Consider the following 16,801-nt stretch of genomic DNA (forward strand, 5'->3'; position numbering starts at 1 on the left):
CATCGTAATTAAAGAGTAAATGACTGCATAAGGTCATTAAGAGGCGGGGAGCAGTGGAGGTTAAAAGTAGGAAAGGAAAGAAGCTTGAAAGAACTGACCCAGGTGACTTCTAGTAATCATTCCTTCCTTTATCCAGTCTGGAAATAGCTGAGTTTTAAATCACTCAAAAGTATTTGACAGAACTACATGAATTTTACGTGTCAGTGGATTTATTTCTGCTTTCCAGATGTGTTAGAATATGTTCATGGGACTTTAGACTTAGAGACTTACATTACCTTTCCAGCTTTCACACCAAGTTAATTGGGATTTCGTGAAAATCTCAGTTACTCCATTTGAAAAATAAGAAGGAAAAAAATCTGCCTGAAACCAGAGGGCCAGTTGGCCTCATGAAAACACACATACACACACACACACACACACACACACACACACACACACACACACACACACAAATGACAGTGTACTTAGTATTTATGATCCTCAGATTAAAGATAGAAAATTCCAATTTTTGTTTAATTTTTAATCCATTTTTTCTGAATTTAGCAAACATTCAAAAACAAGCATTTCTATATGTAATATAGAACACAAAAGATGATTATATATGAAACTGTGAATTTTATTTTATATCATTTGCTTTTTTTAAAAGTATGCAATAAATTCAAGACATTACTTTCAAAATTGGCTTACTTGCCTATACTTCCTTAATTCCACTTTCAGTGTATGAAGTCATTATAATCCCTGACACTTCTCTGATGCATTCATTTCTGAAGAACTTTAGTATAAATATATATGTGCATGTGTGTATGTGTATATATGTTCTATGTATGCATGTCTATATATAATTTGAATATATTTATATGTAACATATAATTTTGAAATATAAAATCTTTTCATATGTAAAATATTTTATATAATCTTTTAGAAATAAGATTTCATATATAATCTTTTATATATACATATATAAACTAAATATTTCAACTTCTATTTTATATATATCATCTCATATTGTTTTAACAACTCTGGGAGAAGGGAGAAAGAAGGAGGGTTACTTTATCCCTATTTTATAAATAAGAAAGCTGAGTCCCAGAAAGGTGAAGGAGTAGAGTGTCTGTCCAAAGAGAGTTAGCTAAAGTCTCAGTTCTAGACTGCCAGTCCCAGACTATTAACAGACTATGTAATAGTCCTATAAACTACCCTTGTTCCTGCATCTCCCAAGAGAATAGGACCAATATTTCCAAGGCAACAGAGAAAGGCACTCCCAAAATGGTGCATCATTGCAACAGGGCCTACATGAAACCTTAACGACAGAGTAATTGGCCTGATAGGATAATGAGCTCTAGAGTGGATAATATTATTGAGCTCTAACAGGGATAATAGCATTGATCCACCTCATCAGGTCCCCATTGGGAGGATTAACTCATCATCATCTGTAAAGAAATGTGCAAAGAGAGAAACAGGAAGCCTCGATGACATGGAGTGTCATCCCCCACTCCTTTCCCTCAGACACTGGGAGCCTCAACAGCTAATGTGACCTAATTGTTTGTCTGGTTGTCATAGTAACTAAAACCCAGCCTTCTCATTTTGACCCATCACCAAAGTACCTCAGTTACGTTCTTCTCTTCCCTCAGTCATTCTCTCCATTCTCCCAAAGCTGAGGGAAAAAAGAAAAAGAAAACCCCAGCGTGAAAGCTTCTGCCCATTTTGAAGACAGAGAAAGTTCTTGATCCAGCTGTTTAGACGAGTCCCAAGACTAGAAGTAGACAGAAGGCCTGTTTTCAAAGTTCCAAATGACTACGAATTAAAAGTCAAAAGAATCGTGTGCTCATCGATACAACAAACATAGGAATGGAGCCTTAGAACTGGAAGGGACTTAGAGACCATCTAGTTCAGTCATTTTTAATAAGAGGAGAGCGAGGCCCAGAGAGCTTAAATGACTTCCTCAGGGTCACTTCCCACAGGGGAGTTGCAGCCTTAAGATTTGAACTCATGTCTATTGTCTCCATATTCAGCTCTATTTTCCCCTGTCAGGGGCTCATCTCTCATGGCTCAGGAGTTAATGAGTAAGTTTACCTGAAATGGATAACAGATATAAGTGATCTCAGGATGTTAAACTGTAGTTCTAAACTTGTTTTAACTCCTATTCCCCCATCTAACCCTTATGGACAGATTGTATTTACTATTGTAATATTATAATATATGTAATATAGACATGTATACATACATGCATGATACAAGGAATACATATTTTAATTATTCTGTAGTTACACTTGGCATGTAATTTTTTTATTCCCTAAAGACAATGGTTGAAGTGTTACACCTTGTTTATGGTGAGGCTAAGTCTGGCACATAGTAAGCACTTAATTTTATTTATAGAATTGAATCTGTTTGTGGACATTTATGCTTATACTTTCACATCACTGAGAAGTGCATTTTGAGTGGTCTTTCCACCACTGGTGATGGAGGCTACCATATTCCATCTTCTTGTCCCTTATGCATCCAATAAACACTTATTCCATACCTGCTCTGTTAAGGGTCATATGTATGTGAGCCCTTTGAGGGCAGGGATTGTCTTTTGCCTCATTTGTATCCCAAATACTTAGTAGAGTGTCTGGCATGTAGTAGGCGCAACAAATTTTGATCAATTGATCGACTGATTGATTGATGGACTATGAGCCAAGGGAGAGACGACAGAATAATAAAACAAGAGAGCCTGCCTTCAGAGAGCTCCATTCTAAGAAGAAATATAAGATATTTAGGCAAACAATAAGGCAGAATGTGATAAGTGAAATGAGATCTTAGATTGCAAGCTGGAAACCACCTTTAACATCTCTTACTCCAATGCCCTTATTTTACTGAATGAGAAAGGAAGGGAATTGCCAGGTAAGATAAGTAAGAAATGCTTTGGAAGTACAGAGAATAGTTGGCTCACCCTCCAGTTCTGGGAGAACGAAGCATTTTCACTTCAGTTTTTAAGCTGAATTTTCAGGGATTTTGACAGGTAGAGATGGAGAGTGGGAACAGTATTGCCAGGAGAGTAATACAAAAGTGTGGAGAGCATCAAGTGAATACAAGAAGTCTTTCAGGGAATAAGGAATGGCCCAGTTGGTATGGGAACTTCAGAGTGAAAGGGAGGAATAAAAGATAAACTGGGGGTGTACATTTAAGACAGATGATGAAGTGCTTTCAATACCATTTTAATAAGTGAACTTCAAGCTGTTGGTAATGGGGAATCATTAAGGGTCCTGAAGCAGAGGAGTGACTGGTGTTAAATTATTGAGTGGGATAAAGGCTACAATCCATAGACAGAGCACAAAGCAAAGCTTACTACACACAAGGAGTTAAAATCCTGCATAATGTCTTCATTCAAGAGTGTTATATTCTTACCAACCATGTGGCATTTATGAAATGTTGAAGAATCATGAAAAAGGCTCCTCAGGGATATGAACCTGTGCCATACCAGAGTGTTCCCATCCTGCATTTTGAGCTACCAGCTTCCCTCCATATAATGGTGTATGTTCATCCTTCCTTGCCAAAGAAGACCATGCCATCAGAGAAATAATAACATGACTTGCACTTGACTTTGTTTTGAGTGAGGGAGGGCTGTGCAGGTCACCAGCCTCACTTCTCCTCCAGAGCCATCTGAATCCAGTGACCAGATAGTCATCAGGATGACTGGAGATGACCCAGGATGAGGCAACCTCATGAGGCAATGAGGTTAAGTGACTTGCCTAAGGTCACACAGCTAGTGAGTGTCAAGTGTCTGAGGTGAGATTTGAACTCAGGTCCTCCTGACTCCTGCACTTGTGCTCTATCCACTGCACCACCTAGCTGCCCTCCATATAATGGTATTGCTTTAACAGACCCACTGTAGTGGTAATCCAGTCCCCACACTATAAGCAAGTTATTTTATACTATAACTTAATAGGAGGCAATGTAGGGTAGCAGAAAATACGCTGAATTGGGAATCGAAAGACCTGGTTCCACTAACAAGTTGTTGTTCAGTCTTTTCAGTCGTGACCAGTTCTTCACGGCTCCATTTGGGTTTTCTTGGCAAAAATACTACAGTGGTTTACCATTTCCTTCTCCAACTCATTTTGCAGATGAGGAACTGAGACAAACAAGACTAAGTGACTTTCTGACACTAGATTTGAACTCAGGAAGAAGAGTCTTCCTGACTCTAGGTCTGGCGCTATCTACTGTACCACCTAGCTACCCATCTCTGAGATTTTAGACAATTCATATAATTTCTCTAAATTTCAGCTTCCTCCTAATGTAAAATGATTATATATTAGTTAGACATATACTACTACCTCCCTAACAGCGTTGTTGTAAGACGCCCACTTTATAATTCTGAAAGTGTTACAGAAATGTAAGCTTATTTTTATTTGCTTGCCAATAGGTGAGTTGAATTAAATAATTTCCAAGGTCCTTTCCAGCTCCAAAATCTTCCAGCTCCTATAATAAGGGTAGCCTCTGCACTGTTTCAGATTCTTACATTCCTTCCTCCACCCACTTCCCTTCTCAAATGCATGCATTGCTAATAGCTATATTATTTTCTTTAAGGAGGATTTAAGATTGCCTGGAAGTTGAGGCAGGATTGCCTAGTTATCAATTCAGATGCTGGCAGGGTTTAACTGTTCTCATCTTTATATATTTCCCTGCCACTGAGACTGTCAAGCTAAAGATAGATGCCCAGGCACTGGTTCCAATAACAGACTGTCACAGGAAACCATAGTCAAAGTGACATGGGAATTCCAGATGTGGGAAAATTTGACATTTCCATTGCAACAAGGGCCTGTCCTGTCCCATATTCCATGTCTGGGGCATACAGGCTGTTCCTCCACATCCTAACGAATGTCTGAGTTCTCTGTGCATTGTCCATGATAGTAGACCAAGAGTTTCCATGGATTCCCACGACTCAGGCTACTTTCTGTTAGGTGAACAACTGCTCTTTGGTCTTGGAAGCACCTGCTCTTCAGAGACATGATATGAAATGTGCAAATGAAAGAGAAATCCTATACTTTGTGTCAGCCCCTTCATTTGGGAAGGAACTGGAATCCCTCACAACTTATAAGAATAAAGGATATGAACAGAAAAATAAGATAATAATAACAGCCTGTTCAGTATGTTAGAAGGTTTAAGACACAATCATATGGACTTGGATCCACTTACTCTCTAGTCTTCTTTTAGCAAATTTCCTTTGCTTGGTTACTATGGAAACTAGAAATTGCACATGGGCTATATGCACTCAATATTCTTTTCTTCCCTGCCAAATATATCTGTTTTAGGCTTTCCTCCTCTGAAGTTGTAGCAAAAGTAGCCACCCAGATTGCGGTGGGGGAAGGGAAGCACATCCAATAGTACATAGGTTTTCAATAACTTTATATGTTTTATGTTACAGCTACCACTACCCTCAGCTAATTTCATTAGTTTCCTGACCTGATTCTACATTTCTGTCAAACAGGCCCACTTGCTACCCATGCCATCTCCTGCCTCTTTATCATTGCATAGGCTGCCCTCCTCTTCTCTACCTCTTGGAACCCCTAACTTCCTTCCAGCATTACCTCAAGAGCCCTCTCCTACCAAGAGTCCCGTATTGATTCCCCTAGTTGTTAGCACATTGCCCACAATGGAAGTGGCTTTGCATTTATTCTGTTTTGTATTTATTTATTGGTGTACATGCCATTTCCCTCTTCCCAATACTCTTTTCCCATATAAATACTTCCAGGGCAGGGGCTATTTTGTTTTATACTTTCCATCTTCAAATCTTACTACAGTGCCTGGCATATAGGAGGTGCTTAATGAATGCTTATGGAATTGAGTGGAGTATAGCAAGCATTCATCAATATTTCATGACTACTATTTCATGAATCACATCCAATAGATCACGGAACACCACAATCCCAAAGTATGCCCGCCTGAAAGAAGTTCAGAGGACTCATCAACCCTATCCAAGATTCACCATAGAGGTCATAGAACCTTAATCTTAGGGCTAAAAATATCATCTATCAATCAATCAACTAGCATTTATTAAGCACCTGTTATGTGCCGGCATTTTACTAAGCAGTGGGGATATGGAAAGGCAAAAGACAGTTCATGCTATCAGGGTTTTCACAGTCTAATGACTCACATCTAATCAAATCACCTCATTTTTTTTTCAGAGAAATTGAGTCTCAGAAAAGTGAAATCACTTGTCCAAGGTCCTATTGCTAATAACCCAAAAATGGCAGAGCTAGAACTCATACCAAGGTTAGCTGAAGTCAAAACAAATGCTTTTTCCAGTGATCATAATACCTATCCTCTTGAGAAGAATATAACAGAATTATAGAATCTTAAGTTTGGTCTACACCTCAGATAATATTTAGGCCAACGTCTACCTGAAGTATGAATTCTCTCTACAACATCCTAACATATGAATGTTTAGCCTGAGTTTTGATGCTTTAAGGGTTAAGGAACTCACTGTCCACATGGCCAGGCAGTTTCTCACTTAACATGGTTTTAAATTCTCTTGCAATTCTCATTGTTCTCTTATAGTGAAATTCTAGTTTGTCAATGTACATTGTAGAAGGAATTCACAAACATATAAATCACTACGTTGTCTGGAAAAAGCAGAAATGAGTGGATAAATAACCAGTGAGGTATCTGACTCTAGCTTTTTATATGTTGAAACAGTGCAATGAAAAGATAATTCCTTCTTCCCAGCACCCACTCAAAAAAAGTTAAAATTGGAAAAGTGAAATAAGAAACTTTTTTTGGTCATGACATCTCTTACATCTGGGTTCAATGAAACCTTGGCAGCAAGCTGCCACAGTGCCATGCAATTCTACTCTAAGGCTAAGTATTTACAGCATGGTCCTAAAAAAACCAGAATACATCATCCTTCTCACTCATGGTATTGGTTTTACCATCATGATGACCTGAGAGAAATCTAAAATACCAGTGCACTACCCAGAGTGGACAGCAATGAGACATCTTGGATTTTCTAACTATAACTGCACTCATTCCAGGTTTGACTTGGACTCTGTTTCCCACAACCACATGTGAAGGTCAGGCTCAGGAAGGACCACTGTCTACAAGGAGATTTTGCCTACCTGGTGCTCTATAATGTCCAGAAAGTTCTCAGACAGATGTATTTGACACTCTCTAAGCCTCTCTACAAGGGGCACTGAAGACTTCCTACAGACTTTCAGGGATCCTGATTTGGATCTCAGCATAAAGTTAGAAACTAGTACCTTATGGTAATAGGCTGCCATCTTTTCCCTTTGTTTTCCCTTCAAGGAGTTGTTGCATTTTCGCGAAGGACCCCTGGAAATCAAGGAGTCACAGAACTTCAGTCTTGGAAAAGACCTCAGTGGTATCCAGGCCAACACATACCCAAAAGGGAGTTCTCTGATAACATGCCTTGAAGACTTCTAATGAGGGGGAGGGGGGAACCACCACCATCAAAAAGTCTTTAAGATGCAGAGAAATAATGGTGGACTTTCAAGCATCATGCCAGATGCTATTAGATCTTTTCAAATGAGAGATGTTGCCCATTCAGCCTCAAGCCACACAGCATAGGTAGTCTACCCTAAGACCAAAGTATCTTCAAGCTGGAGATGACCTTGGAAATTATCCAGACAAGCACCTTATTTTACAGAGGAAAATGAGGCTCGGTGAGGGTAAATCCTTAGCATTGTCAAATGGTTCTACATCAGAAACCCATGTAGTTCAAATGATGGAAATGGCATTAAAGATCTTTTACTATACGCTTTGCCTCTGCACCCTAAGTACCTGATTTGACACTTAAACCACTTATACATATTGTCTCCTGCTTTTAAAATGAAAGTTCCTTGAGAACAGAAACTATCGTCTTTTTCAGTTTCTATTCCCATGGTTTAGCACAGTGCTTTATATATGGTGGGGCAAGTAGGTGGTGCAATGGATACAGTACCAGGCCGGGAGTCAGAAACATCTGAATTCAAATCCAGTCTCAGATACTAGCTATGTGACCCTGGACAAGTCACTCAACCCCATTTGCCTCAGTTTCCTCATCTGTAAAATGAGCTGGAGAAGGAAATGGCAAATCACTCCAGCATCTTTGCCAAGAAAACTCTAAATGGGGTCACAAAGAGTAGGATATGACCAAACGGCTGAACAATAACACAAATTACACCTAGGAAGCACTCTGACATCCCTAAATATCACCATGTGACCAGATGATCTTCTCTTCCTATAATACTATTTCTTGATGACATATTTCATTTCTATTCTTCAGAGTTCCTAACTGATTATACATATGTGTGTGTATACATATACAGATACATATATACTTAGACCCACAACAGGTTTCTTCATGGCCCTCTGAGTCATACCCATCTTCAGTTTTTCTAAGGTAATTGGGTTCCATGTTTCATCATTATATACCAACACTGATACAATTTCAATATTAAAAAGAAGGCTCATTGCTTTCATGGGAAGCTTGAGGTCAGTAAAAGAGTTTTCCAGTTTCCCAAATGCAACCTAGACTTTTTTCAACTCTGGGCCCAACTTACTATCTGCCCCTACTCTCTGTCTCAGATGAATATACTGATGGACAAGTTCTCTATCCAAGTATATGTTGATATCTAGACAACAGACATTATTCATCCACTTGGTCTTTCCTGTGTGGTTGGACAAGTGTAATGGTAATTTGAATGCGAAGATCTTTCCCATTCATTAATAGGCCCATGTGACCTGCTTGGGTCATATAGAAGTCTGAGTCACATGGAACCTGCAGTGGGAGGAGTTTGCTGAATAGGTGGAACAGGAAGGGTAGAAAAGGAAGAGGCAGAGCTAAAGCAGAGTTGAGAGAAAATTTAGTCAGAGCTGTCAGAAGTGAAGGGTGCAGGCAAGCAGGCAGCTGGCTAGAGTGAATGAAAGAGATTGTGATTTTGTTTAAGGGAAGCCTGCTTGTGATTTGTTTAATGGAGTTGGTTTGTGAGATGCCTACCAGGGGAAAAGCTTGGGGATAGTGTTGTCCTCTGTATTTTTATTGTATATAGATTTTTGTTACTATGATGGATTTGGCTTTCTGGTGTCTGAATAAATGTTTTGGTTCTGTCTTCCATGTGGAGAATCTGTTGTATTTTGCAATTCAGAATTGTGCCAGGATATTCATGACCTCTGTAGGTGCTGTGAATATCACATTGGTGCTACAACAAGCTAAACTCCTTTGGGTAATCACAGCTTTCCTTCAGAATGCTCTGAAATGTTCTTGGGCTTGTAATACAATTAATACACAAACAGGAGTATCTGGAGGACATCACCACTGACAAGAAATACCCTTTTGGTCTGGACTCTACACTAAATCTCCTCCATCATAGTGACAAACACCTTTGGCAAGTATGCAGCTTGGATTCACCTAATGTAATTGAATAGAATCATTTCTTCAAACAATCTTCCAAGAAATTTTGAACGATATTGATGCATTTCTGGGAAAAAAATTTGTTGGAGAAGTCTTTAAAGTGACATTTTGTTATGTGAACCACATATTTTCTTATAATCAACCAATAATAAGCACAATAGTATTTTGTATTCTCTTTATCTTTCTGTCAGTTGTAAAACGGTAAAGATGTGGTTCATTTTTAAATTTTGCCTGCAAAAGTCTGCTTGATCCATATATATACCTTCAATAAAGATGCCTTTAATTCATATATAGGTTTTGTATATGTAGAGAATAGGAATGTGGGTCAATAACTGTTGATGTTTTATAGGTCATATTCTTTGGTATTAATAAGGTCTGAGATATTGTCTATGACCCTGATATCATCTCCTTCAGATAACTCTTGCCAATCCTTCAACATCTTCACAACTGTTTCTTCTCCAGCATGGATACCTTCTGTATACCAAGCAATCTGTTTTATTTTTTTAATTTTCTTTACCGCCATTTCAAACTTCTTTGTTTCAAGCATGTGATTTTATGGTCCAATTATGGTAATTCCATTATCTTTGATCATGAAAAGTTTCATACAGTAACCTATGCAGATCTTTTCCATTTTTTTCCATTTTCCATTTTTCTTATTATTGTTTTCCTTCTTCCATTTTTCACTTTATATACCTTTAGAATGATACTGCTTAGTTAGACTTCTCAAATTTTTATTAAACTGTTTTTACTTTTCACTATTTCTCTCTGTTTTATTGTCATAAAATGGTAATATTGTCATAATTATTCATCATTCCTTTTAATAAGATTTTACAAACAATAATATAGTATAAACCAACGGTAAAGGCTGATATCTCTCTATTTGGCAAGTTAGATGTTTGCTGACTCAGATGCTCTTTCTGTGATCCTTGTTTTGCTGATTAATTTACATTGGTTAACTATTTAAATCAAATCAATATAGTTAAAATTATTATCATTTCTGATAACCATTTCCCATTTTTTATTTTCAATTACTTGTTAAAATTGTTCAAGTTTAAATTGTTTAAACTACATGCAAATTCTTATCACTATTATTCATTAGCTTTTATTTATTTTTTACTAATTCCAATTTCAACTTTACAAGTCAAAGGACTTACTCAACTCAGACACCTCATTCAGGGATAACTCTCATGTCAATAACAAGTCTTTTTCTTCTTGTTAAAATATAATCTGCTTTGTTCCTGACATTGTTAATGGTGTTTGGCATGTCTAGTTCCTTCCCATTCTTTTCTCTATACAGTGCTCATCATATAGAGGTATGTGTAATCTACAAGTTTGCTCTCTGTCATTCCTTCTTCTTAACTATACTTTTCCATATATTTCTCCCCTTCCTCAACTTCTCCCACCTTTTGTATCAAACTCACCAAGTATTACAGTATGTGTTGATTTATTATAAAGTGTTTTATGAAGTTCATTGTAGAATCTTTCTACCACTTCATCTTCAGTAACAGGTGCTGGTGCATAAGCTAGAATTATTTCCATGGTGATATTTTTAAAAATATTTATCATTAGTTTTGCAATATGTGATGGCCAATTATTTCATGAAACAATGCTTCTTACTGTCTTTGAGAGTACAGTGAAACCTGCTCACCAACTCCCTTTCCTTTGTCTCTCCAAGAAAAACCAGTTAACTCTCCTTCCATTTAACTAAAATTTCCTCTTTTCTTCTGATTTTGCTTATAATAAAAATATCTAGCTTTATATGGTTCAGCTTCTTCAGCACTAGATTCTCTCAAAGATCATTAGACAGAAATCTAACATTTAGAGTAGGAATAATCAAATTTGAACTTGCTAATGATCAGTGGTGAAGATTCTTGTCACTCTCTGTTTCCATTCTCACCACTCTGACAGCCTCACTAGAGAGGCAGAAGAAGACACACTAGACTGAGGACCCTTTTAAAAATTTCTTTATTTCCTGGGCTAGCTTGGCCAGAAAATATTTATCAATAAGTAACCAGCCAAGCAATCACGTGCTTCTCTCTAATTAGCTATGTTCACCCTGGGAAAACAGACAATCTGTTACTGAGCACACTCAAAGCCTTTTCAGAGAAGCAGAACCTGCCAGGGCTTACAACTCACTTACAATAGCTTTTAAGAATCCAGGGTTACCCCACATACCACAATGAGGAATGAATATTACTTTGTTGAGGCAGATACTCTATGAAGGATTTAAGGAAAGAAATGGTCAAGAACATAGGAAGAGGGTACCCCATTGGAGGGTATATTTATGCCTACTAATTCAGACATGAAATCACCTAGAAATTCAAAAAATATAGATTTGCTACCTTTTAAGTGGAAGGAACAGCCCCCTACAAAGTCTGCTCCCAGGTCTGGTCATCTGGGCATGTTTCTCTTATGAGCTGAGGGAGACTATCCAACCTGTGATAACACCCTAAATTTCATTCCTATAGCTTGCAATCTTTTATAGGATCTGGCATTTCAACTGTTTTTCTAGCTAAGTTGTGAATCATAATAAAACAACTAAGAAATCTCAGTTTTCTATTTCCTATCAAGATCACTTGATTTAGCTAGAAAACCTGAGTTTGAATCCTGGCTCTATTAATTATCATCTAAGCAGTGTTAAGAAAACCATACAACCTTTCTAAACCACAGTTTTCTCATCTACAAAACAAATGATTATTCATTCATTGTCTTATGATTACAAATTCAATGAATACTGAAGAAGGAGACATTTACTAGGTAGGCAACCTTGGGCAAGTCAATTTATCTCTGAGCCTCAGTTTCTCCATCTGTCAAATAAGGATAGTGATATTAGCCCACAAAGTTGTTAGATTCATATGAGATGATACATACAAACTTCTTTGTAAAGCTGGAAAAGATTAAATGTGGAGACACATGGAAACAGTGTGGTAGTGTGGCTTTCAAGTGAGAGTTTCTAGGTTTAAATTCTATGTGTGATGCTTACTACCTGTGTGACCTTGGGCAAGTCATTCAACTTCCGACATCCCTAGTTTCACACATGTAATTGAAGAAGTTGAATTAGGCACTCAGATCCCTTCTACCTCTAGATACACTATCCTTTGATTTATTTTATCATCAGAGCCTTTGTGTTGGCTTTGTGTTACTGTACACTGAAGATCTGAGGAGTCTTCGCCACAAAACACAGGGCAAACACATAGCAGGATCATGGGATTTTGAAAGGTACTGGATCTGATATCATTTTATATATTTACTCTCCTTTTTACTAGATAAGGAGAACAAAGCCCAAAAAGGAGAAGTGAGTTGTCCAAAGGCACGAAAAAATAAATACCTTGTGTCCTGAAGAGTAGGATAATCTGACATTGTAGACAGATAAGATGTTAGGCTGAGAGTCTGGAAGAATTTTGTTTGAATCCTGCCTTGCAGATTAAATACCTATGTGACCTAGGGGCAAGTCATGACCTCTTTGTGCCTCAATTTTCTCATCTGTAAAATGGAAATAATAAAGCACCCATCTTACATGGTTTAAAGAAGGATAAAATGAGATCATATACGTAAAGCATTTTGCAAACCTTCAAGTATTACATAAACGCCAGACATTTTCTTATTTTTACTATTAAAATTTTACCACTACTACTACTATGAAGGTTTCATGCATGTTGTGCTCCAAACAAACAACCACCTATCACCTTCATCACCTTCAGCAAAGATTTATCCTTTTCATGCTTCATGCCTCAGTTGGAAAAACGCCTTCTTTGTGATTCTCTCCAGGATTCTCCAGGATGAGTGGATTTATTCCCTTTTTGTCTCTATATCAGGAAAAAATATTTATCTTTCTACCCTATGCAGACTCTCTCCCTGCCTTGTTCCTGGCTTCTAGACTTCAAAATTAAGTTTCTGTCACTGTTCTATCTGGGAAGTTCCCTTAGCACCTGGGGTCTCCTTACCCTGAAACATTCAACAGTCACTGAACTTTTCTCAACCTGGAATATCCCTCTGTAAGACCCATTCTCTTCCACTGGTGAGTTCCTCCTGGAGCCTCCATTTTGTGGACGGTCCCAGGCTGGGCTTCATTTATCTCCCAGTCCTCTTCCTGGCATCTGTTTTTCACCTTGCTTTCGTGTATTGAGTTCCCACATTAGAATGTAGTTCCTTGAGGGCAGGGCCTATCTTTCTTTTGGCTTGTATTTGTATCCACATAAGATATGCTTGTTTCCTTCCTTCCTTCCTTCCTTCCTTTCTTCCTTCCTTCCTTCCTTCCTTCCTTCCTTCCTTCCTTCCTTCCTTCCTTCCTTCTTTCCTTTCTTCCTTCTCATGCCCAGTGTTACAGGAGACTTGACCTAGAAATGCATCCTGCACCCAACCCCTCTCCTTCAAGTGCTACCCTTTCTCACTTCCCCTAATGTCACCTACTGGGATAAGCAGTCACCTACATAATCTCATTTCAAGGTCAAGTTTCTGTTCCAATTCACTCACCCCCTGTCCCTTATTCCAAATTTCACCAACTTCATACCATTGACAGAGGCAGAGTAGCTTCAGACATGCCCAAAAGGAATGGTTGTGGACTGACAGCTCCTTTCTTTCTCCTCTCTGTCTTCCACACAAGCACTGATTTGACCTTAAAGATCACCTAGAACTGAATTTCAATACTTCCTCCATTGAAGTCATGTTATACAGCCCGTTGTCCCTTTGCTCAACCAAATAAATAATCGGATTAACAACTCTTTGTGAAGAGAAATAAAGATTCAGAGAGTAGTATTATAGATTGGCACAGAAATTTAGAAGGATGATTGAATTTAGAGCTCAAGGAAACAGAGACCTAAGGAAATAAAGTGACTTGGCAAGGTCTAAAGCTAAAGAAATGATAGAGATGAGATGCGAACCAGCATCCTTGGACCCAAGATATGTGTTCTCCCCATTAAGTCAGTGTGACCCCAGTCCCAAATCCCATTAGTATGGGACTCTCTTCTCATTGGTGGAGGACAATGTACTTGTACTTGGATGAGTTGGTGAGAGAGGAGAGTTCAGGTAGCCTAAGTCCCTTCAGAATTGCTTGGAGTTCTCTTTGAGTTACTGATTTGGACTTCTGGATTCCATCTTCAAGAAATTCCAACCCCAATTCAAGTTACTGAAGGAAATGACACTGAGTAGAAGCTGGCATGAGAGGAGCTGGCATCATGTCCCTTTACCTAGCTTGTTACACTAGTGACTTTAGGAGACTTTCCCTTGGGTGAGATCTAGGACTCTCTTGATTGAGTTGAGTTACTCCCAATGGAAGAGCTCCTTCTTGTATAATATGTATGTATGGATGTATGTATGTATGTATGTATGTATGTGTGTGTATATGTGTGTATATAAATATATGTACATGCATATATATAATTCTTCTTGTATAGTATATATATTCTACTTATACTTTCTCTTATTTGTTTTACTATAAATTTGGATGAATGAGTTTCTGTGTATTCATTTTGGAACTGGTATTTGGTGGGAAAGAGATAAAATCTTGGAAATAAAGTTTGGGGTCCTACTCCCTCTCCTTAATGAAAATTATCAGAAGTTAACTTGAACCTGAAAACCATGTCCCCTATTCTAACAATATTTAAGGAAGCGCACAGATACAATTCTAGCCCAGTACAGAGATATCTATTCTGCCTTTCTTCAAGTGACATGACACCCCCACGCTACATGTTGGCAATAAGGACAGCCTTGGGTCACACCAGATAGATGACATTAATTTAAACAAACAGTTTGTGTTTAATCTGGAACAACTGCTGATTGACAGCATGTGATCCTACATACACACTGCCCCTACCCTCCTTTCCACACCTTCTCAATAAACTCCCATGGCTTTCTAGTGCCTTTAGAAATACGAACTCCTCTCTTTGGGTTTTAAAGGCTTTCATAACCTAGCCCCAACCTATCTTTTCCAACTTTGTTATATATTATTCTCCTTCCACTAAATTTCTTACTGTTCACATGAGACACTCCATTTCCTATGCTTTTGCACTGACTGTCCCCCATTGCAAGAATGTCCTTCCTCCTCACCTCCGTCTATTACTATCTTTTACTTTTTAAATCCAGCTCAAATGCCATCTTCTACATGAAGCTTCTCCTGATCTTCCTCCATCCCCCTGCTGCTATTCTTTCCATGACTTTTTATTCATCCTGCCAATTTTGTGCATTCTTCTATATGTATATGTTGTTTTCCCTTTCCCTCTATGCTCTCTGCTCCCCATGTGAGCTACTTGAGTGCAGGAATGCTTTCATTGTTGTCTTTGAATATTCAGCACCTAATACGGTGTCTGGCACATAGTAGGTACTTAATAAATCCTTTTAAAGAGGAGGACAATGAGGTCCAAAAGGGAAAAGTGACTTCCTAATATAAGTTAATGGTTGATCCAGGACTAGACTCTAGGGTTCCTGACTCCAAAGTCTAATATTCTTAGCATTTGTTTTCATTGACCCTTTGTTTATCTCAAAACCAGAGGAAAAATTTATTTAGTAATTAATCAATTTCTTGCTTTCCCCTCTACCCCCAATAAAAAAAATCAGTCATTCCTCAATAACTCTTGCTACTTGTTACTTCCACATCAAACTTCCTTGAATCTGGTGTGTGTTAGTACAACAGGACTTTTAGAGACAGAAAACAACAATCAGAGCTTTTGCTCTTCACCATCTCATGGAGCATTCATAATAAAAATATAGAATGTTGGCATAGCACTTTAAGGTTTACAGAACACTTTACATACATTACCTCATTTGATCCTCATAACAACCTCATGAGGTAGTGGCTATCATTATCCATATTCTATAAATGAAGAAACTGAGATAGAAACAATCACTTTGGTTACGTGACTTTTCCAAGGTCACCCAGCCAGTAATCCTCTAAGGCAGAATTTGAACTCAGATCTTCCTGACTGCAAGGTCAGCACTCCAACCATTATCCTAGCTCTTTATTACCAGAAACTATTTTCCTAAAACTACAGGAACTACAATTTAATACGGTAAGTTCACAAACCAAAAGTACAATTTCAAAATGATATCTGGAAATCTTGCCTTCTGAAAAAAACCTCCCCAAATGAACGGAAAGCAATGCTTTCTTGAACCCTATATCCAAATATGAAATTCCAGCTTCTACTGTCCCTATAACTTCCCTCCAAATTTAGTTGCCCTTTGCTTGAATGTGGTATAAATATTTAGTTGTATCTATTTATATATTTGCTCAATCTTGACACTTTCATCACATGTTCAGTGTTTACCTTTAGCTGCTTGTACATTCTGTAAATATTGGTTTGTCATTATTATCTAATCTAAGTCACCACTTTTCATATAGGGCAGGATTTGGAAGTTAGTCTGAATGGCCCTTGAGGACCCTCCTTCAGCATAGCCCTACATGAACACAATTGGATTTTTGGA

This window comes from Notamacropus eugenii, chromosome 1 (assembly GCF_028372415.1).
Source record: "Notamacropus eugenii isolate mMacEug1 chromosome 1, mMacEug1.pri_v2, whole genome shotgun sequence".
NCBI classification, from domain to species: domain Eukaryota; kingdom Metazoa; phylum Chordata; class Mammalia; order Diprotodontia; family Macropodidae; genus Notamacropus; species Notamacropus eugenii.